Source organism: Oenanthe melanoleuca, unplaced genomic scaffold (assembly GCF_029582105.1).
Source record: "Oenanthe melanoleuca isolate GR-GAL-2019-014 unplaced genomic scaffold, OMel1.0 S054, whole genome shotgun sequence".
In the NCBI taxonomy this organism is placed as follows: domain Eukaryota; kingdom Metazoa; phylum Chordata; class Aves; order Passeriformes; family Muscicapidae; genus Oenanthe; species Oenanthe melanoleuca.
Window position 1 is genome coordinate 1 of NW_026612703.1, and position 21,198 is coordinate 21,198.

Genomic DNA, 21,198 nt, shown 5'->3' on the forward strand with positions numbered 1-21,198 from the left:
CTACATAGACCTATGAGGTCTATTGATGTCTAATCCTTATCCTAAGTTTCCTGCTGTTTATTTATTCGGCTGGTTGCATTGTCTGTGTTTCTTTGGGTCTGCTCACTAGTTTTGTCTTTTCCCATTGTAAGCCTGTGCAGAGGCAGGCTGGAAGGAGGCCCTTGTGGCTGCAAGAGGCAGCAGCCGAGCCCTGGGTGCCTCCTCCTGGCACCAGGTGAATCCTCTGCTCTCAGAGCCAAACTGGCAGCTGGCTGGTGCCCAGGGGAAGCACAGCCATGCTGGGCACAGCACACACTGCTGGCATTGGCCGTCTGCAGGCTGCCCAGCAGGAGAGAAAGGCAAACAGGACCCTGCTGGATCTCACTGAGGCACAGCCCACTGATGTGGTGATGACTCTCCTGCGTGTGGCCCCATCGTGTGACAGGTATGGGGCCCACCTGCCCAGAGGGCTCAGGGCTCACCAGCCCATCACCCTGTACAGCCTGTTCCAGGTGTCTGACCAACAGAGATTTCCAGGGCCCTCTGGCTGCTCCCTTTCCCTGCCCTGGCATGTCAGCCCCCAAGCCTGCTGCCATGCTCCCTCCCTGCCCCTCAGGAGCCTGTCCCCACAGGGCTGGGCTGTCTGGGTGCTGCCAGCAAGGGGCAATGGGCAGAGGCAGAGCTGGCAGCCAACTCAGGTCCCTGCTGCTGCCCAGTCCATGGTGCTGTGTCTTAGACCACCCTGAGACAGAGCTCTGACCCCACAGAGCTGCTGAGACTATGTGGAAGACGATCTTGTGCTCGAGCAGGACTGCGGTGTCGGTGCAGCTGAGACTCCTGGATGTGCTGGGGAACTGGCCAGAGCACAGCACGTGCACCTCCGATGGGGACACAACAAGAGTCTTTGCTGTTGGGGAGGTGTTGGGGAGAGGGAAGATGTTACAGGAAAGCCCTAGTTACTGAATTACCATGAGCACAATAGGATGGCCCGCTGAAGCTAATCCACTCTTACCAAAACAATGGTCTCGGCCAGAGAGCCTCTCCAAAGGTCACAAAAGACTTATCACGGTCCAAGATTAGATCTTAGAGTTTAGAATGTCACACACTATGCTAATATAAGGATTCCTATAGGCTGTATGTAAATACTATAGAATTAGTATTTTGTATTAGATTGCTTCTTAGGGATCAGAATATTCATGATGAAAATGGATTTATTGTGTTACAAACAGGAAGTCGTCCTCTTCTTCCTCTCTTTACTCCTTGCTCTTCTTTCCTTCTCCCACTTCTCTCCTCCCACTTCTCTCCTCTCCTCTCCTCTCCTCTCCTCTCCTCTCCTCTCCTCTCCTCTCCTCTCCTCTCCTCTCCTCTCCTCTCCTCTCCTCTCCTCTCCTCTCCTCTCCTCTCCTCTCCTCTCCTCTCCTCTCCTCTCCTCTCCTCTCCTCTCCTCTCCTCTCCTCTCCTCTCCTCTCCTCTCCTCTCCTCTCCCTCTTCCATTACCCCAATATCCTTTTATCCCATTACTCTCTCTCCCTCCCCCCTGCTCCTCTCTTCTTCCTCTTTTTCCTTTACGCTTTTTACCTTCTTTACTCTCTCTCTACCCTCCCTCTTTTCCCCCTCTTTCTTTCCCCCCTTTTTATCTCTTTAATCTGCATGTGGCTGTGCTGGGCAGCTCCTAGCAGATTCTCTTATAATAAACTGCAACTGTAGCTTTTAGCATTTACAGAGCGTCTGAGTGTTGTTCCATGCAGTTCACCCTGACACAAAGAATCCAGGAGTCTCCCGCACTTTGCCCTGGCTGTGAGTTTCTGGAACCGGCCTTTGCTCACCCCAAGGCCGCCTCTCCAGCAGCTCTCCATCCTCCTTCCCCCACTGCATCTCCCAGCCTCAGGTGCTGGGCTGAATCCTGGCCTAGGAGCAGCTTCAGGGGCACCAGACCCAGCGCTCCCCCTGCGTCTCCCCAGCCTCTCCCTGCCACGCTCGGGCCCTGCCGCACGGACACCTCGACACTGAGCGCTGCCTCGGGGTGTTTGTTCTTTGCAGGCAACTGTGGAGATGTGGAAGATCCTCCAGGTGCCCTGCATCCCACATATAGTGATGAAGTCTTTGCCCCACATATTTGTCCACCTGCTCTTTCAAGTGCTCTTCAGCACTCTGGATACACCCGTGGAGGTCGATAAATTGTGGAAGGGATGCCAGCAGCAACAGGTTCTCTGTCCCATCCTTCTGTCCCTGCCATGTCCCCAGGGAAGGATCCAGTGCTCCCAGCATGACCTGAGCTTTGATTTGCACACAGGTTTGCAGTGCAGACCCTGAAGTCCCTGCTCTGCCGAATGCAGGGTGAGCGTGTGGTGATGGCAGTGGAGTGCAAGTGTGGCTGGGACACGCTGCTGTGTGCTGACACCCACCACTATGCCGTGGGTCTGCTGGCCAGGTGAGACTCCCTGCTCTCCACTGCCTCTGGCATTTTTGCTCTGTTCCTCAGGTCCCCCACACAGTGCCCATGGTTGTGGGCCAGAGGGCCTTGTCACTGAGGGACTGCCAAGCAGACTGGAAAAGGCTGGGAGAGGAGAGTGCCCACAGGGAGCTGCCTCCCAAATGGCCCAGGCCCCCTTGCAGGATGGTGGGGAAAGACCAGACCTTTGGGAATCATCCTGGGAGAGGTTTGTGCCCCTGGCTCACAGTCTTGGTTACTTTTACTCCTGCCAGGGAGATGTCCTGTGTTTCCCTACCACTGTGTTCCCGGATCTTTCGCCACCTTCTCCGGCTTCTCAGCACACAGGAGCCATGCTGGGATCTGCCTGCCCTAGCATTCCTTGTGGAGGTGAGCCTGATGGCCAGCACTGCCTCGCTGAGCTGCCTCCCAGCTCTCTGTCCTCTCGTAGCCACAGCTGCCTGGGACGGTGCCCATGCCCTGTGCTGCTGTCTGGGCCCAGCCCTGTGCGGTTCCGGGCTCCTGCTGGCCGGGTCCCCTGTCACTGCCCTGTGCCTTTCAGGTCCTCAAGTACCAGGACTTGAGTGGAAGCAGTGGTAAATGCATCCTAAAAATCTGGTCATGGCACCTGCAGAACGAGTGCAGGGAGAAGCGTTACCTGGCACTCAGGGCCCTTCTCAAGCTCACTGATGATCCCTTGCTGGTGAGAAGGGGGCAGTGCCTCAAGCTGCGCTGGGGAAAGCAGCCCCTTGTCTTGGCTGGGCTTTGGGTGCTGGGGCAGCTGCTCCCAGCTCTCCTGCCTCCCGGTTCAGCTGCCCGAGTGCTTCGGGACACGCCTTTGGCCTCCAAGGCCTGACGCAGCAGGGTGGAGTTTCACAGACCTGTGTTCCACACAGGCAAGAAGAATGTGCAGCCTGACTGAAAGTCTTGTGAAGCTCCTGCAGGAACCAGATGGAGAGATAGTTAGGATGACAGTGATGGTACTCAGCTTTATAGTGTTCGAAAACGAGAAGCTGATAGCCAGCCCCATCACCCTGCAGCTGGCTGAGGCGCTCCTGCCACTCTTTGACCACGTAAGGATCTGTGCCCCCAGCCACAGCCACTGGGAGCAGCCCAAACACTTTGTGCCCTGTGGATTTGCAGGCCAGTGCACAGCTGAGTCCTGGGCAGCCCATGCTGAGGCCTTTTTTTCTTCCTTTCATGCAGGATACTAGCCAGGTGCAGCAGGTGTCCATACTTCTCTTCCAAGCACTGGTGACTATTCTGCTGGAAAAAGAAGAAAAGACCCTAAAGACAAAGGTGCAGCAGAGTCTGCTCCCACTCTTCATCCACTGCCATGATAAGAATCGCCGTGTGGCACAGGTGAGGACTCGTGGGCTGCCCGTGTCTCCCTGGGAGGGGGCTCGGCTGCCTCCTGCCCTGGCACCACCAGGGCTGCAGCCTCCTCCAGGCCTTGGCACAGAGCCGCGGTCCTGTGCCCTGAACTGCGGTGCCATCTCCACATCTCTGCTGCTCTCCAGGCCTCTTGGGAAACGCTGCATTGTGCAGCCAAATTTCTGGAGAGAAACAATCTTAAAAAAGAAGAAGAAGAAGCTGTGGAAGTTCGCCGAGTGCCTGGTAAGGACGGCCTGGAAGCGCCAGGCTCAGGCTGGAGCAGCCCCCTGAGCGCGGCGCTCACTGTGTGCGCTTGGCAGCTGTGGCCCAGCCCAGCGCTGCACGCAGCGGCCGCACGGGCTCTGCTCCCGGCTCCTGCGGCCCCGAGCCGGCTGCCCACGGAGCCCCGGTCCAGCGGGGCTGCGGGCCGGGCCGGCACCGCGGCTCCCCGGGCACAGCCGGCCCTGTGCCCCTGCAGAGCCCGGCCCAGCGGCTGCTGGCCGCGCCTCAGGGCCGTGCGGGCAGGGGAGGCCGGAGCCGGGAGCGGGCAGCGCCGGGCAAAGGGGCAGAGCCCGCCCCGACCCTTCTCTCCCGCCGCTCTCCGCAGCTGGCAGAGGACAGGAGCCGAGCGGCCGAGCACCTGCGCCAGGCCCTGCCGTACCTGGAGAGCCCACAGAAGCCCCTGCGAGTGGCGGCCATCAGGTTCATGGGTGAGCCCGGGCTCCCTCCCCGCCCCGCCGCAGCTCGGCCCCAGCCCCGCCTGCTGCCCCGGCAGCTTCTGCCGTCCGGGCCCGGCGCCGCGGAGCCCCGGCTGCCCTCGGGGCTGCTGCCGCCCTCTCGCAGCCGAGCCCTTGGGCGGCAGCGTGCGGCAAGGGCCCGGGCTGAACCCTGCCGGCCACGAGGGCGAGTGGCCACAGGGCTGGCAGCACCGCTGGCAGGGAGCTGTGCCGCTGGGCAGAGCCGTGACAAGGTCTGTGTTCCCAGGGATGGCCTGGCGGTGCCTGAGGGGGCAGCAGGAAGAGCTCCAGCTCATCAGTGAGGGTGAGTGAGGGCAGCGGGCTGGCAGCGGGGCTGGCAGGAGGAGCTGCAGGCCCTGCCCCGGCTGCGGAGGGCTCTGCTCCCTGTGCGGACGGGGGGCGGCGTGGGCAGAGCACAGAGATTTCAGGGGCCCGTGGGGATTCATGGCCAGCAGCTTCGGGCTGATCCCGGTGGTCCCTGCTCCCTCCTTGCCATGGCTAGAGTGGGCTGGGATGACTCTGGCACGGGGGTCTCCTTGGGTCCCCATAGATCCAGGGTGTGTCCATGGCTCTGTTCCACCCTCTTCCAGCCCCTCAAGCCCAGAGGCAAGACACCAGCCCATCATGATCTAACCTGGAAAATTAAGCCCAGTTTCCCCACAGAGGTAAAGAATTAGAGTCACCTTCAGGATCCAGTGAACCAGTGTCCCAAGAACACACCAGGTGACAACTGAAGACACCAGGAGACATCACCTCTCTGCTGCTGGAGCTCCAGGCAGAGCTGATGATTGGCACAGTTCTTGTGGCTTCAGCCGTCTCCCTGCCTGTAGACAGCTCTCTGCCTCCAGCATTCAGACTATGCCCATCCCTTTTTTCCCCCTCCAGCTCATCCCTTTGCTTTGCCTTCCATCAATAAACAGTTTGTTTTCTTCACCTTGCCTGCATCTCTGTGGAGTTCAAGCGATGCAAATCCAGGGCCCTGGAACTCACAGGCCCCTCCTGCCGTTCTCTTCCATGCTGTGTTTTGTGCAGAGACGCAGAGGAACGAGGGCAGATCAGGCTGGAAAGGTCTCTGTGCTGAAGCACCAATTCCACAACACTCTGGAGTTCAAGGTCTTGCTGAGCACCCTGAAGCCCCTGGGTTTTAGAAGAGCCAACCTGAGTATGCTCTGAACGCAGCTGGGAGGGATTCCATGGCAAGCATGGCAGAGGGCAAAGGAGCTTGGAATGCTGGAAGGTTTCAAGAACAGCTTCCTGAAAGCGCAGCAATGCTCCATCCCTGCACAGGGTCGGGAAGAGGGCAGAACCAGAGAGCATCAGGGCTTCACAGAGAGCTTTGGGTGTTCCAAAGAGCAAATGAAGCAGCAGCACAGTGCCCGAGACTCGGGCGCGTGACCGTGCCAGTGTCCGGAGCGCTGCCAGGCAGTGCCGGGATCCTGGGTGCGGTTCTGGTCCCCACAAGTGAGGAATGGCAGCCCCTGCCTCAGAGCCAGTCAGAAAGCCAAGCAAGTGGGACCAGAGGGAGGGCACCCTTCCAGTCTCTCTTGGGCATGGCTGCAAAACAGCCCCTGCTTCTTCTTCCTCCGCCTGTGCTCAGGGTGTTCTGGTGGCAGAGGCAGCCAGAAAGAACAAAACATGAGGCTAGCAAAAAATGTCGATGAGAACTTGTTTGTGTATGAGCATTTATTCAGCTGATAATTCATACCTGTACATATATACATTGATTTTCGATATCAGTGTATTGAACCAAGGATTTACAAATTGATGTGAACTATCAGGTCATTGCTTTAAAAGATTTGCTCTCTTCCCTTCCTTTAACCTTTCTGTTCCTGAGAACTACAGAGAGTTGTAAATGATAAAGAAGTTCCCTGGTATCAATGAGTCCAGTGGATTACTGACATTAAAATCAAAATCAAAAGTATACACATGCCTTGTTTACTAGCAAAAAAGAGAACAAAGGAGAAATCTAGGTTTTGATTCCTGGACATTAATAATATTTAAAGGAAATATTGGACAGAACGAAATACAATTTGGATTAAATATTAAACCAGCCCTGCAATTCTCACCCTTAATCATTTTAACAAAGTTTCTTTATATTTTAGGTACTTTAGAAAATAATTTGAAATAAAGTTCTATGGAACCATGCTATCATAAAACATCTACCCTTTCTTAAGTTCTTCACAGAGAAGAACGAATATTCTATAAATCTGCTACAGGACAGAATGCATGGTTTAAGATGCTGAGCACTACCATTTCAAACACAGAAGGTACTTAATGCAGAGATAGTCTAAGAAATTAAAAAACCAGTATTAGCAGTGGGGCAACAAGTTCTGCAGTCTTAGAATTGGTATCATTTATAATCAGGTCTGCTCTCTGCAGTGGGTTTGAGCTCCAAAGGCCAAGCAGAGCCTGCAGGGCAGGGAGCTGAGCTGTACCTGCAGTTCCAGGAGGGGTCCCGTTGGTGGCTCAGGAGCAGCTCCGGTGTCCATCAGCAATGTGCCCGCTCCTCCCGCCTGCTGCCAGTCCTTCCCTTGCAGTGCAGCAGGAGCTGCTCCCTGCCCCCGGCCAGCTCCTTTGCCTGCAGTCCCTTCCAGTGCTGGCTACAAGCTCCCTCCTGCCTGAGCCAAATGCCTGCCTGCACCTTGGGCTGCCTTTGCCAGGTCTCTTTTCCCAAGTGTTTGACTCCCAGACTTCAGCCCCAGCCCATTGGTTATTTCCATCACCAGGTAGTTTCACACAATGAACCGTTTCAGTTTTACCTCAGAGGTGAATCATTGAGATTGTGGTGCTTTTTTGCACCCAATGTCCTGCTAAGACCAAGAACGAGCTGTTTCTGCAGCTTAGTTTGTGGCTATTCCTACATCATTTTATTCCACACTGAATGACTAAAGCAAATCTATCCTTTTCCTTACTAAGTTGAGGCTGCAGCTTAGTGCAAATATGTGTGTGTCGTGGTTTGAAAAGACAGTTTTGCTAGGGAAAAGCAGGGCCTTCCTTCAAAATGGAGCTAATAAACCCTTCCCTCTGAATTAGTATAATTTTGAAATTAAGGGGCTATCAGGCAAAGATATGGGAATAGGAATAACAGTTCTTTACCAGTCTATCTAACAAGACAAACAAAACAACCACAACTATGAAATCAACACCAAACAGAGCAGTAACCCAGTTCCAGCCCTTCTTGGCCGCAGGCTCCCTTCCCTGTGCTGCAGCTCCCGGTGCTGGGCAGGGGCAGATCCTGCGCAGCTGCAGGAGTGCTGGGGGTGAGAGCGGGGCTGTCCCAGATGGGAAGGGGATGGAGGAGAGACTTTTGCTCACTGTGCCGGTCGTGGTGCTCAACAGGGTGCTTGGAGACAGCAGGCTGAAGCGAGAAGGCAGCAGTGCGGGCTCCAAGAACAGAAAAGGGGCTCCCGGCGTTGGGATGGCGGGGGTTGGGCAGCAGCAGCGCAGCAGCAGCAGCAGCAGCATCCTCTGACTGCAAGAGCGAGCGAGGGAGCAAATGCCTTCCCCCTTCTTCACCTGATCCTGATCTTGCTGTGTTCCCCCCCTTTCCCCCACCCCTTCGAGAGAAACTCTGGGAAAAAAAAAGAATTGGAGTCAACCCCTCCCCCAAAACTAGCCATCAGTGCTGCTTAGCATGTCAATGGGAAAAAAATCCACAGAGAGGTTAGGAAAACAAACCAATCCCAACAGTGTGAAAAGAGAATAAATGTCATAATCCCTTCACATTTTTCTCGTGCCCAGCTAGGGTGCTGCCTCAGGGGGTTCTAGATATGGACCAAAACTCACAGACAAATAACCTCAGTCAGATTCTATTACCCACAGATTGACAGACTGTGAGGAATTGGCTGCCACAGCCTGTCACACACTCACCAGAGCTTAAGGATCAGTGGAAAAATAGGGACAAATATTGATGTGGTCGCTCATCATGGAAATGATAAGTGCCCCAAATCCAATGTCAGTTTCAAAGGGAAATTTATCACAGATAGTTACAACTGCCCTGCTTATATATGATGACCAGTTTCAGTTCAAAGATGGCTACAGAATGGCACAACTCTGCTGACTCTATAGATAAAGACAGAAATATCCATTTCAGTTCCCACAATCAAGTATGTTCCAGGTCACTAAGTACTGCCCACATATATTTCTATATATGTGTACATATGGGTGTAATATAAAGAACCAAATATCAATGGAATGATCTGAAAATCCACAGAGCAGGAGTTCTACGCTCACTGGAGTCCTGGAGTGCCCCCCAGGGTGGAGTGGTTTTGGAGGGGAGTTTGGGGCCAGATGGGTTTGACCCCAAAGTTTGGGGATGCTGGAGGTTTGATCCTAAAGTTTGGGGGGGTTGACACCCCAGGGTTTGGGATCAGGGGGTTTGACCCCAGAATTTTGGGATCGGGTTCAAACCCCAGAGTTTGGGAACTGGGGGGGTTTGACACCTCAAGGTTTGGAGGCTGAGGGTGTTTGATCCTAACATTTAGGGTCAAGGGTGTTTTGCACCTCAGGATTTGAGGTTTGGGGCTGTTGTTCCCAAAGTTTGGGATTTGAGGGGGTTGGAACCAAATTATGGGGATTTGGGAGGTTTAACCTCAGAATTTGGAAATTGAGTGGGGGTGGGTGATCCTAAAATTTGAGATTTAGGGGTATTGACACCCCAGGGTTTGGGTTTTGGGGAGTTTTGACCCCAGAATTTGGGGATCACGGGGCTTTAACCCCAAATTGCGGGATCAGAGGGGTTGGAAATCCCAAATATTTCAAACTTCAATGTCTGGGGATTGGGGGTTTTGATCCCAAATTTAGGGTTTGGGGGTGTTTGACCCCAGGATTTGGGGGGTTTTGACTCCCCCAGGTTTGGGGTAGAGGTTGAGTTCAAAATGATTCCCTGAAAACAGCAGCAGGATCGGGATTGGGAATGAAATAGGGATTGGGAGTGGGAATGGGATTGGGATTGGGGACAGGATTGGGAACGGGATCGGGATAGGGAATTAAATAGGGATTGGGAGTGAGAACGGGATCAGGATTGGGGAAGGGATCAAGATGGCGAATGAGATTGGGATCAGAAACAGGGATGAGATTGGGAATGGGAATGGGAATGGGAATGGGAACGGGAACAGGTCAGGGATTGGAAATAGGAACGAGACTAAGAATGAGGGATCAGAAACGGGAATGAGATCAGGATTGAGAATGGGATAAGGATTGGGATTGGGGATCGGGAACAGGATTGGGAAAGGGAATAGGAACGTGATTGGAACTGGGAAACGCAGTGGGATCGGGATTGGGAATGGAAAGAGGATCAGGAATGAGACAGGATTGGGAATGGGAATGAAAGAAAGATTGGGCATAAGATAGGTAATGGGAATCGGAATGGGATTAGGATTGGAATGGGGAATAGAAACGAGATCGGGGTCAGGACCAGGAACAGGACTGGGAACAGCATCAGGAAGGGGAACAGGAAGAAGACTGAGAATAAAAACAGGAATGAGATAGGGATTGGGAACAGGATAGGGAACAGGATCAAGATGCTAAAGCTGTGACATAAATGGGTGCCTTGGCCGAGAAACAAAACTAAGATGGGCACAAACAACTTTTCCTGGTTGGGAACTGGAATTCCAGATCCTGGCAGTGTGAGCCATGCAGGACCATGCAGGCTGGGATCATGGGGGCTGGGATCACATGGACTGGGATCCTCCAGACTAGGACTGCACAGACTGGGACCAGATGGATCAGGGCCATGCAGACTGGGATTGTACAAACTGGGATCATATGGACTGGGATTGTACAAACTGGGACCACATGGACCGGGATGGCTGCTCCAGAACGATGTGAACTGAGACGGTCCCGCCCCACCCAGGGTCCCTCCCAGTCCTGCCCAGTCCCGTGTGGGGGCGCAGCCAAAACTCCCTGCAGTGAACAAGGAGCTCCCAAAGCGCTCCCGGTGTCGGTCTCTGTCCTGGTCCCGGTCTCAGGCTCAGTTTGGAGCAGTCCTGGAGCGCTCCTGGTGCTGATTCTGGTCCCGGTCTGAATCTCGATCCCGGAACAGTTCTGGTCTCAGGCTCAGTCACGGTCCTATAGCAGTGCCAGTCTTGGTGCTGGTTTTGTTTTCAGTTTTGGTCTCAGTCTCAGAGCGGTTCCGGTCCCAGTGCTGGTACTGGTGCCAGTGTTGATCCCAGAGTGCTCCCAGTGCCAATCTCACTCTCAGAGCCAGTCATGGAGCAGTGCCAGTCTCAGTTCTGGTGCTGGTGCCGCTCTCAGTCTCAGTCCTGGAGCTCTCCTGGTGCCCGTCCCAGTGTCGGTGCTGGTCTCAGTCTTGGTCCCAGCAGAAATTCAGGGCCCAGTCTCGCTTTTAGTCCCAGTCTTAGTTCCAGATCTGGAGCGGTGCTGGTCTCAGTTCTGGTGTGGATTCTGTTCCCAGTCCTGGTCTCGGTCTCCTTTCTGATGTTGGTCTCAGTATTGATGCTGGTGCTGGTTCTGGTGTTGGTCTTGGTTTTGGTGCCAAAGATTTTAGGCCCATATGGCTGATTTTATTCCAAAGTGGGATTTTAGACTGGATTTTAGGGCCTTTTTGGACAATGTTAGGCAAATTTGGATGATTTTAGATCACTATTGTGTGGATTTGAGGTCTCTTTGGCTTATTTTACGCCAAACCTGGTGGATTTAGGCTGTATTTGAGGGGCTTTTGGGTGGTTCTATACCTAAATCAGGCTGTTTTTGGACTAAGGCGTCCTTTGGCCCCGCCCCTTCCCTCTCACAGTTCCCGCCCTTTTCTAACCCCGCCCCTTTCACCTCAGTTTCTGCCCATTTATTTGCCCCACCCATTTTACTCACAGCCCCTGTCAATCATTAACCTCTCCTCTTTTATTCAGACCGCGCCCTTGTGTTTGCCCCGCCCCATTCCCCTCTAAGCCCCGCCCATCTCGTGGCGCATTCACCCTGCGCATGCTCAGAACACCCAAAAGTGCTTCACCGCCATCTTTGCTGCTGGTCCCCGGCGCGGCTGCAGCGTGTCCGAGAGCTGCGGTGGGGCTGGGGGCATCTATAGGGGATCTATAGGGGATCTATAGGGGATCTATAGGGGACTGGCGTGGCTTTACGCCCCTGGGGCATTTCTGGGGGTCTGCAAAGGGCACTGGGGGCTCTTTGGGGTCCCTAAAGGGGGTTTGGGAGGTCCATAGGGGATCTGTAGGAGCCTGGAGGGGGCTTTACCCCCCTGGGGGTTTCTGAGGTTCTGTATAGGGGATTTGGGGCTGTCTATAGAGGATTTAAAGGACACTGGGTAGTCTATAGTGGATCTATAGGGGATCTGTCGGGCACTGAGGGGGGCTGAGGGTCTCTATAGCAGATTTGGGCTTGTCTGTAGGGATTTTGGGGGTCCCTTAAGGGGGATTTGGATTTCGATAGGGGATATGGGGGCACTGGGTTTTCCCTAAAGGCACTCTGAGAGAATTATGGGGTCTACACCAGGAAGTTTTTTTAAAATTTTGTGTACAAATATGGGAATTTTTAGGTTTCTATTGGGAATTTTTGAAATTTTGGGGACCTCAAACGGAATTTTGGAGGATCCCATAGGGAATTTTTGTGGTCTTTATAGGGAGACTTGGGTCCAAACATGGGAAGATTGGGTTTTCTACAGGAAATTCTTGGAATCGCCTTAGGGAATATTCGGGAATTCAGGGTCCAAAGGTGGGAATTTCTGGGTGAGAATTTTGGGTGCCAAAATACAGCAATGAGCAGCTGGCATGAAGCCCATGAGACACAGGGCTCTGATTTTAGGGTGATTTTGGCTCCATTTGAGGGTTTTCAGGCCAGTTTGGGTGTGTTTAGGTCCATTTGGGTGATTTTAGGAAAAATGAGGTGGTTCTAAGGTGATTTTAGGCTCATTTTTGTGATATCTGGGGAAAGCAGGCACTTTCAGGGTGGATTTTACAGACATTTAAGAGATTTAGAGATGATTTTAGGCAACTTGGTGTGGGTTTTCAACCACTTTTGGCAGTTTGAGACATTAGATTTCTAACCCATTTGGCTGATTTCACGCCAAAGCTCATGAGTTTTAGACTGGATTCTAGGCCCCTTTTGGAGAATATTACGCACATTTGGATGATTTTACACCCCTTGTTGTGGATTTTAGGCCTCTCTGGCTGATTTTAGGGGAAACCTGGTGGACTGAGGCTGCATTTGGTGCCTTTTATTGGTGATTTTTGGGCAAACTGACTCCTTTTCGGAACTTTGACCCCGCCCCTTTCCCCTCACAGTTCCCGCCCTTCCCTTGACCCATCCCCTCCCAGTTCGGGGTTCCGAACGGGGCAGGAGGAGGAGGGAGGGAGGAAGAGCCGGAGCGGCTGCAGAAGCAGGAGGGGACACGGAAGGATTCGAGCGGCAGCCCGGAGCTGCCTGAACTCGCAGCGCCCCCCGGGACCATCGCCCCCCATCCCGCAGGTGTCCGGGGAGGGGGAGCTCGCCCCAAATATCCCGGGGGTGTCCCTGGGTTTGGGGATTTTTGGGGGTGGGATGTTTGGATCCAGAGGCGCAGATGGCCCTCGGGGGGACATCGGGGGGTCCCCGGGAGGTGTTTTTGGGGGTCCCGGTGGGTGCGGGCAGAGCCCCGTTGGGGGGCGGGGGGATGCGGGTCCCCCCGCGGTGGGGGTTGGGCTTCCCGGGCCGGGCCCTGCGAGCTCTGCCGGGGCCACGTGGGGAGCGCGCGGGAGCGGCGGGATCGGCGGGGGGACAGCGGTTTTGGGGAGCCCCGGGAGAGGCGCGGCTTCCCTGAGCGGGAGCGCAGACACAGGAGAGCCCCAGAAGGGCAAAGCGGGGAGCCCGAGAGGGGGGGAGCCCTGGCATTGCCGGGACCCCGGCGGGGGGTGCTGGGGCTGGAGGGGCGGCATGGCCGGGAAAGGGCTTCGGGGCTCCCGGTGCCGCCAGTGGCTGCTCCCAGCATGAGCCCAGTTGCTCCCCGCGTGTGCTTCCAGTTTCCTCGGCACTCCCAGCATGAGCCCGGTCACTCCCAGCCATTCCCTATTATTTTGGAATTTGCCCCAGCACGTTCCCAGTTGCTCCCAGTTCCTCCCAGGCTCACCGAAACTGAGAGAAATTAAGGAAAACCTCCTATTACAATTTCTAAGTGTTTCAGAGAGAATCTTTCTATGATACTCCGTTTTTAGGAGATTTTTCAAATCTTTTTTCCAGTCAGTACTCATAGAAATGAATTGGGTCAGTGTTCTTTGGTCTCAAGTTGCAAATATTCAGGTCCTAATATTTGGTCTCCTTTTGGATCCGGATTTCTCCCCTTCTGATGTTAATTAGATCTTCATTCCCTGATTTTATCAGTCTTTTCAGAGGAGGTGTCTGCAGTTTGCCAGAGGCAGAGTCTGGGGTGGATGTTCCTGGGTGGCCACTGATGTTCTGTTAATGGCCGCTGATGGCCCTTGAGCATTCCAGCTGCTCCCAGTGTGTTGATGTGTTGAGTTCATTCGACTCCAACAGCAATGCCCTGCAAAGAAAATGGAATGTTTTTTGGGGCAAAGGCAAACAAACACCCTTGATTAAAATTATAGACATTTTTTTAAACAGTTACGTTTTCCAACACCACTTTGGTCCAGTGTGTTCCGAGTTCTCCCAGCTGCCGCTAGCACAGTCCCAGTCACTCCCAGTACTATCCCAGTATGAGTCCAGTCTCTGCCAGCAGGGCCCCAGTCACTCACACTTGCACCCAGTTACCCCAGCATGGTCCCACTTTTCCCCTCAGCACAATCCCAGTTGCACCCAGTTACGTCCCAGTCACCACCCCTATGGTCTCAGACACTCCCAGTATATCCCAGTTGCCCTGAACAATCTCATAGTCATTCCCAGGCACTCCCAGTAACCTCAGCGTGGTTCACTTGCCCCCAGTTTTATCCCAGTTGCCACTGCAATAGTCACAGTGCCTCTCCGGATTGTTTTGGGGTTTTTTGTTTTGGATGGGGAGGGGAATGTTTGGAGAATGCAGAACTCCAAAGCTGATCCCAGTCACTCCCAGTCAGTCCCTATTATGATGCAACTTCCCCCAGCACTGTCCCAGTTGCTCCCAGTTCCTCCCATTTTCATTCAGTTTGTTCCCAGCTCTCCCAGTCCCTGCCCCCAGCATAGTCCCAGTCTCTCCCAGTATGAGGCCATGGCCCCCAAGTGCTCCCTGTCAATGCCAGCATGACCCCAGTAGCCTCCAGTATAATCCCTGTGACTCCCTGTCTCTCCCAGTATACTCCAGTCACCCCCAGCATGCTGCCAGTCACTCTCACTTCTTCCCACTTGCTTTCAGCATGATTCCAGTTGTTGACTGCCACTCCCAGTTTATCCCACTATCATTCCAGTCACCCTCAGTGTGCTCCCAGTCTCACCCAGCATGGACCCAGCTGCTCTCCCTGTGATCCCAGGATGATCCCAGTTGCTGCCAGCATCGTTCCAGTTGCTCCCAGTTCCTACCAGGATGATCCCTAGAATAGCCCCAGTCTCTCTCAGCATTGTCCCACTATCTCCCAGTTGCCCCCAGTGTGATTCCAGTGCCCCCAGTATGGTTACAGACACTCTCATTATATCCCAGTTTCTCCAGTAATGTTCCAGTTGTCTCAGGATGATCTTAGTCTTTCCCAGTTACTCCCAGTTGTCTCCAGCCTGATCCCAGATTCTGTCAGTGTCCCATACTCCCAGTATGATCCCTGTTCTGGCCTCAGTCCCCTCAGCATGGTTCCAGTACCTTCCAGTTGATTCCAGTTGCTCCCAATTTATCCACATTTTCCTCCCATCATGGGCCCAGTAGCTCCCAGTAACCCCCAGCCAGGTTCCATTCCCACCCTCTGTAATTCAAGTGGCTCTCAGGATGATCCCAGTAGGACCTGTAGTCACTCCCAGTATGGTTCCAGTCATTTCCAGTATGACCCCTGTCACTCCCAGATCCTCCCAGTATTCTTCCAGTCATGCCCAGAGTGAATCCCAGTCAATCCCAGTATGGTTCCAGTTGTGACCAGCCCTTCTCCATCATTACCAATCTCATTGCAGTGTGATTCCAGTCATTCTCAGATATTCCCAGTACTATTCTGGTCACTCCCAGTACAATCCCAGCCATTTCCAGTAGGATCCCAGTATGACTTTGACATGGGTACAGCTGCTCCCATTATTAACCATTGTGGTTCCAGTTGCTCCCATTTCCCCTCACTGTGGTTTCAGTCTCTCCCAGTTTATCCCAGTTCCCACCAGCATGTTCCCAGTCCCTCCCAGTTGTCCTCAACTGCTTCTGGACTGATCCCAGTTTCTCACAGCCTCTCCCAGTCACACTCACTGCAATCCCAGTTGCTGCCAGTATGATCCAGTATGATCCCCAGTATTTCTGAGCATGGTTCCAGTTGCTCCCTGTTCCTCCCAGTGTGATCCCAGTTCCTCCCAGCTGCTCCTAGCACAATACAGAAGTCACTCCATAGATGATCCCAGCCCCTCCCAGATGGTCACAGTCATGTCCAGTTCTCCCAATACAGAGTAGTAGCTCCCATTGACTCCCAGTGTCCCTCAGCGTGGTCCCAGTTCTCCCCAGCATGGTCCTGATTTTTCCCAGGCAGGTTCCAGTGAATCCAGTAAGATCACAGGCATTCCCAGTAGATCCCAGTTGCCCTGAACATGCTCTCATTCATTCCCAGTCACTCCCAGTGTCCCCAGGAAGGTTCCAGTTACCCCAGTCGAGCCCAGTCCCTCCCAGTGGTGCCACTCCTGGGATCCCCCACCCCTCTCTGCATTCATGGATCTCTTGAGAGGAGCCCCAAGGGCTGGAAGTCGCCCCCCAGGCTTCCCAGGAAGCCCCAGTTTGGATCTGCAACCCCCCAGTTTTCCCAGTTTCCCTCTCCTTTTCCCGGGTCGGCTTCCCCCCAGCCCCAGCGGGTGGGAGCAGCCGAGAGCCCCGCGCTGCCCATCCCGACCTGTCCCAGCTCCACCCCCGCTCCTCCCGCGGGCTGCGAGGGCTTCGGGAACGGGGCACCGAGGTTGTCGATGCTGCTGGGGGAGGAGGAGGAGGGATGGGAGAGGAGGGATGAAGGAGGAGAGTGAGAAGGGATGGAAGAAGGGTAGGGGCTGGGGGGTCAGGGAGGAGAAGGAGGGATGAAAGAGAAAAGACAAAGGAAGATCAAGAATAGAAGGAGGAACGAGGTCAAGCATTCCCTGAATTCACAGGTCCCCCATCCATGGGACCATCGCCCCCACAAGTGACCGGGGAGGGGGAGCTTGGCCCAGATGTCACAGGAAGTCCCTGAGTTGGGTTTTTTTTGAAGGAATTCTTATAGAATGCAGAACTGCAAAGCTCAGAAAATGCCCCTTGGGGGGAAACTGGGGGGTCCCGGTGGCAGCTGCCGGCAGAGGCAGCCTGGAGGAGCAGAGCCCTGTGTCCCCCAGGACCCCAAAGTGGGGAGCCCAGAGAGGGGGGAGCGCCGCCATTGGCGGGACCCTCAACAGCCTGGAGAGGGGCAGGGGGGACTCCTTAGACCCCCAGCACCACAAAGCAGAGAATAAGGGGAGAAGGGACCCCTGGGACCCCAAAATCCCCCACCATCCCTAAATGGGAAGAGGGAAAAGGGGGGACTTCTTTGGGTTCCTGGGACTCCCAGCAGTCTGGGGAGGGCGGGCACCGAGTAGATGGGGGACCCCCAATAGAAGTGTGACCCCCAGCAGCTGGGATAGGGGGGAAGCCCCGAACACCAAAGGGGAGGAACATTGCCAAGAGCTCCTGGGAGGCATTTTCAGGGCTGAATGTTGGTGTTTGGGAGGTTTTGATGGAGCCCTGATGCCTGGGGATTTCTAGAGATGCCTTGGGCAGGAGGAATCCCAAACACAACGCGCTCATCCCTTGTTTTTTCCCCAACCAGGATTTTCCACCCCTGGGCCCAGTGGAGGAGGAGGAGGCTGCGAGGAAGAGGAAGATGGCCCAGGAGCCCCAGGCAGGTGAGGAGGAAGTCAGTGCCCCTTTCCCCCTCTGTCCTGCTCCATCTCTCAGCCCAGCACGGCCCCGGCTGCAGGACACCCCGCTGCCGACACCGACCTGCCGGGGACACGCTGGGGGGATCTCCTTCCCCTTCCCTCTGGCACGGAGGCAAATCCCATCCTCTCCTTGTCCTTCCTCGCCCAGAAAAAGAGCTGAGCAGGGAGGACAAATCCCCACAGCAGAACCTGGTGGAAGAGGCCATTTGCAGCGGCTCCATGGCACAGTAATCCAACGGGGAGGAAGAGCCACGGAGATCCCGCACCAGGAGGGGCTGCAAACGCAGATCGCGGGGATCTGAGGAGGAAAGACCCAGCCTGGGCCGGGCAGGCGGCCGGAGATGGAGGCTGAGGTCAGATGTGGTGGTCCATGAGCAGCTTTGTGATGGGGAGAAGTGCCACAAGTGCTCAGAGTGTGGGATGAGCTTCAGATGGAGGTGCCACCTGATCTGCCACCAGAGGATCCACACTGGGGAGAGGCCCTACGAGTGTGGGGAGTGTGGGAAGAGGTTTCAGACCAGCAGCAATCTCCTCAAGCACCAGCGCACGCACACAGACGAGAAGCCCTTCCGCTGCCCCGACTGTGGGAAGGGATTCAGGGTAAACTCCACCCTCACCAGACACCGGCGTATCCACACCGGGGAAAAGCCCCACGAGTGTGAGGAGTGTGGGAAGAGCTTCAGCCAGAGCTTCCACCTGCTCCGCCACCAGAGGATCCACACTGGGGAGAGGCCCTATGAGTGTTCTAAGTGTGGAAGGAGATTTACCACCAGCTCTCGGCTCCTCCAGCACTACCAGACACACACGGAGGAGAGGCCCTATGAGTGTCGCGACTGTGGGAAGGGCTTCAGGCAAAACTCCCACCTCATCACCCACCGGCGCATCCACACTGGGGAGAGGCCCTATGAGTGTGACGAGTGTGGGAAGAGCTTCTCCTACAGCTCAGTATTGACCGAACACCAACGGAGGCACCATTAAAGGAAGCCCTGCAAGTGCCCCAAGTGCAGGAAGAGCTTCGTGCACTGCTCCAACTCCATCCCCCACTTCAGGACCCACGTTGGTCAGAGCGCTGGTGACCTACATTCCCTGGGATCCATGTTGGGAAGACACCTGCCTGGTTATCCTTTTGTTTTGTCCTTCGATTTTCTCTTTTCTCCATCTCTTTTCGCTCCAAAAGCCAAGAGGGATCGATCTGTCACCTCAAAACCTCCCAAATCCAAGTAAAAACACCTCAGTTTTGAATCGAAAAAGATCAATTGCATGTCCAAGTATTTTGTTCCCCCCTGAAAAAACTGCATCGCACACGAACCTTACTAGATTCCAGAGTTGCCAGCGTGAGAAGGGGCTGGAAGGAGATTGGGACAAGTGGGATCCAGATTTGGAGTGGTGGGATCGGGATTGTATGGGTATGGCTGGGTGGGATGGATTTAATAGTAAATAAATTTGATAGTAAATAAAACTTTGACAATTCCTGATTCTGTCTCATTCTCTTTCAGTCAGTTCCAGGTCTGTTTTCAGTGGCACCTTCTCAGCTGATTTGTGTTTGTGTCCTCCTTTCTCTCCTGCCCTTCTCTGCCTGCTTTGTTTCTCTCTCAGGGTCTTTCTTGAGCCAGGGCAGCTCCCACCAAAGACCCTGCCCTTATTCAATTCCCAGTGCAGGAGCTGCAACAGCCATGGCTGAAGTTCTGAAGGCTGGCAGTGAAATGTCCCTGTAAGATCTTGCTACACTTGGCTTTTAGCTCCTTCTGAAGAGCTTTGCCTTCAAGGGCAGGAACATCTTTTCCTGGCTGGCAACTGGCATTCCAGAGTCTGGCAGTGTGAGCCATGCGGGACCATGCAGACTGGGATCATGGGGACTGGCATCACATGGACTGGGATCGTCCAGACTGGGACTGCACAGACTGGGGCCAGATGGATCAGGGCCATGCAGAGTGGGATTGTACAAACTGGGATTGCATGGACTGGGATTGTATAAACTGGGATCACACGGACTGGGATTGTACAAACTGGGATTGCATGGACTGGGATTGTACAAACTGGGACCATATGGACTGGGATGGCTGCTCCAGAACGATGCGAACCGAGGTCGTCCCACCCCACCCAGTTGTCCGTCCTAGTCCTGCATGGGAGCACGGCCAGAAGTCCCCAGAGTTAATGTGGAGGTCCCAGAGTGCTCACAGGGTGATCTTGGTGCTCATCCCTGTCCTGGTGCCAGCATCAGTCTCACTCTCAGTCTCGGAGGACTCCTGATGTCAGCCTCAGTTTTGGTTCTGATCCCAGTGTCAATCTCAGTCTTGGAGCAGTTCCCGAGTGCTCCCTGTGCTCATTCTGGTCCTGGTGTCGGTCTCAATCCCAGAGCGGTGCTGGTCTCAGTCCCAGTAGGTCTTACAGTCGCGCCAGTCTTGGTGTTGGTTCTGGTGCCGCTCTCAGTCTCAGTCCTGGAGTTCTCTCGATGCTGGTCCGAGTCCCAGACCAACCCTGGAGCTCTCCTGGTGCCAGTCCCAGTACTGGTGTTGGTCTCAGTCCCAGTCATTGTTCCAGTTCTGGAACGGTGCTGGTCTAAGTTCTGGTCTTAGTTCTGTTCCCAGTCTTGATCTTGGTCTCCATTCTGATTTCAGCCTCTGAAATTATGGTAGTGCTGTTATGGGTGCCAGTCTTGGTCTCGGCCTCAAATCTTTTATGCCAATTTATGTGAATTTATACCAAGGTGAGGTGTTTTAGTTTGGATTTTAGGCACAGTCGGACAATGTTAAGCCAATTTGGATGATTTCAGATCTCTTTGTGTGGATTTGAGGCCCCTTTGGCTGATTTTAGGCCAACACTGCTGGAATTAAGATGAATTTGTGCCCCTTTTGTGTAATTTTAGGCCAAACCAGGCCCTTTTAGGACCACGAGGCCTTTTGGCCCAGTTCTTTCCCCTCACAGTTCCTGCCCTTTTCTGACCCCGCCCCTTTCCCCTCAGTTTCTGCCCATTTATTTGCCCCCCCTCCTCTAATCACAGCCCCTGTCAATCATTATCCCCTCCCCTTTCCTTCAGACTGAGCCCTTGTGTTCGCCCCGCCCCATTCCCCTCTAAGCCCCGCCCCTCTCCTGACCGGTTCTCTCCGAGCATGCTCAGAACACCCGTTAGTGCCTCCCGTGCGCCGCCATCTTTGCTCCCGGTCCCTCCATCCGGCTCCAGTGTGTCCGAGAGCTGCGGTGGGGCTGGGGGGATCTATAGGGGATCTGTAGGGGATCTGTAGGGGACTGGCACGGCTTTAAGCCTGTGGGGGGTTTCTGGGGGTCTGCAAAGGGAATTTGGGGGCTCTGTGGGGTCAATAAAGGGAGTCTGTGAGGTCTATAGGGGATCTGTAGGGGACAGGGAGCGCTCAGTGTCTCTGTAGAGGATTTGGGCTTGTCTATAGGGGATTTCAGAGGCTCTGGGGGTCCCTAAAGGCGTTCTGGGAGGTCTATAGGGGATCCACAGTGGCCTGGCAAATCCTATAGAGGGTCCAGGGGTGTGTCATGGTCTCTATAGGGGAATTTTGAGTTTCTGAAAGGGAATTTCTGGGTATTATGGGCTCTGTACAGGGAATTTTTTGGGTCCCCATAGGGAATTTTGGGGTTTCTGCTGAAAATGTTGGTGTCCTTAAAGGGAATTTGGAGGTCTCTTGGGAATTTTGGTGTGTCTCTACAGGATACTCCTTGATT

The 21,198-nt window shown here is 54.3% G+C and overlaps 1 pseudogene; it reads left to right on the forward strand.

Moving 5' to 3' along the window:
- The first annotated feature begins 16,679 nt into the window (after positions 1–16,679).
- Positions 16,680–18,976, forward strand: LOC130266471 (zinc finger protein 436-like; annotated as a pseudogene).
- Positions 18,977–21,198: the final 2,222 nt, after the last annotated feature.